We start from the raw sequence: 2,023 nt of genomic DNA on the forward strand, positions 1-2,023 counted from the left end.
TCAAACAAATCTGATCCTAAGTTGTTGTTTTCTTGTTTCAATTTGTCTAAAAGAAGTCATTATTTAGTTTTACTGCTTTCTTAAAGAAAAAGTCTTCCAGTACATTAACCGTCAGTTGTTAGAAATGTGAAGTCACAATTTGACTATCGTCAATATATTTCAAAAAGGAAAGCAAAGAGATCTTCCTTAATACCTTTTTGTTTTGAAATTTCTGGAGCTGACTCAGCACCTTTCATAATTGTGGGCCCATAGTAAACATCAACAGGTGTGTATTTACACCTCTTTTCCTGCCTCCCTATCCGGGTCTATTTTTGCCGTTGCAAGTGTTTTCTTTAAAGCATGAAATTCAATAGTAAATGTAAACTAGAAAATTCCGCAACAAATTTTGACAGTGTGGCTTCTACTGCCCGAAGATGTCGCAATATATAACTACACACGCCGATGTTACCGGTAGTATCGTTGAGGTTCGATAGAGATATCGCTTTTCTGTTTTCTGCATTTTAGATTCATACTTTTGGATTCAATCTTGTATTCGTGATGGACAGTCCACAAATGGCTCCCGTCATTTCTGTACTGGACATGTACATCTTTGTTTGAGAAACCTTTGGAAATTATGGGAGCTAACGCTCCCATAATTTCTATACGAACCTCATTCTGAGCTTCATGTTAAGATACAGTTACTCTATGGGACTTTTATTTTGAAAGGGTGGGACTGGGTGGGTGAGAGAGAGGGAGAGGAGACATATTCATATAATGTTTGACACAAACACAGAGGTTATTAAATGACAGGCTTCATCACAAGCATTCCAGTTAGAATTCACTCTGTGGGGCTTTTATCTTGTAATGGGAGGGGGGGTTCTCTAAAAATATCTAAGACCTGAATGACTGTATGGTAGAAAGAGAGAGAGAGACAGACAGACATAAAGAGAGACAGAGTGATGAGTGAGACAGACAGATAGACAGACAGGAGGTCTAACAATGCCTCCATGTCATGTGTGTGTGTGTAGAGAGAGACAGAGGGAGAGAGAGAGAGAGAGCGTGTGTGTGTGTAACTGGTTGCCATGGTGAGGACGCACCTGGTATTAGAGGCAGACTGATTAAGAAACATTACAGTAAAAAGTGATTTTGAACAAAACCCCTGCCTCCTTTTAACAAAAAGCAGGAGTCTGAGTGCCATATATGTGGCCAATATGAATACTGTGAGAAAGATAAGACTCTGCTGAACGCGCTGATGTGGCTTTTATGTTTGTGGTGTTAAAAATGTGAGCTCCAGAGCAATAGACAAAACTGGTACCGTCTGCTTTCTTTGAGAAATGAATGGTGAGGTTTAACATGGAGTCTAATGGAGCAGTTGGTTGGAGTTCATGTCGCTCTGCGGCTCTTTGAGCCAAATGTGTAAGTCTGTGGGATTCCACAGTCATTTGTCTACGACAAGGACAAGATTAGCTACTTTTCCATCCCAAAATTATACATGAAGAGTGAAGATTGTGGAGTCAGTGGCAAAAGACAAATATTTTTTCACAAGAATCTCAAGCTGCTCTCCACTCTAGTGGTGACATCACGCACGCTAAACTGCGCAATACACACCCATTATAAAGTCAAAAACAGACCCAAATTTTCCTGAAACTTAATCTGTGACTTCATTAAAACTGCTAGCTATCAAAATGTCCATTTGGCTCAATAAACTCCAGCGTTTTGTCTACGTTTTAAACTTTGAATCATTTGTCTACGTTAATGTATGGCTAGTCAATATGGACCCAAAGTTAAGTGTTTTTTTAGCTCTCTTCACGCCGAAACCCAATTCAAGTGAATGGAGAAATTTTGCTCCGTTTTTCGGGATTTTCGGGAAAACCGCTGGGCGAATCTCTTATAAAAGTCATTGCACACGATTCCTGATCAGGCCGCACGTTTTGATGAATGCGCAGGTGTTGGCAACGCTGTGTGAGGAGAAGCGTAGTAAACTTTTTGGATAAAGATTATTATTAAGCCCGATGGATTATATACAGTGTGCTTTGGCACAGAC

Source organism: Anarrhichthys ocellatus, unplaced genomic scaffold, assembly GCF_004355925.1.
Source record: "Anarrhichthys ocellatus isolate YVR2014 unplaced genomic scaffold, GSC_Weel_1.0 scaffold34, whole genome shotgun sequence".
Taxonomy (NCBI): Eukaryota; Metazoa; Chordata; class Actinopteri; order Perciformes; family Anarhichadidae; genus Anarrhichthys; species Anarrhichthys ocellatus.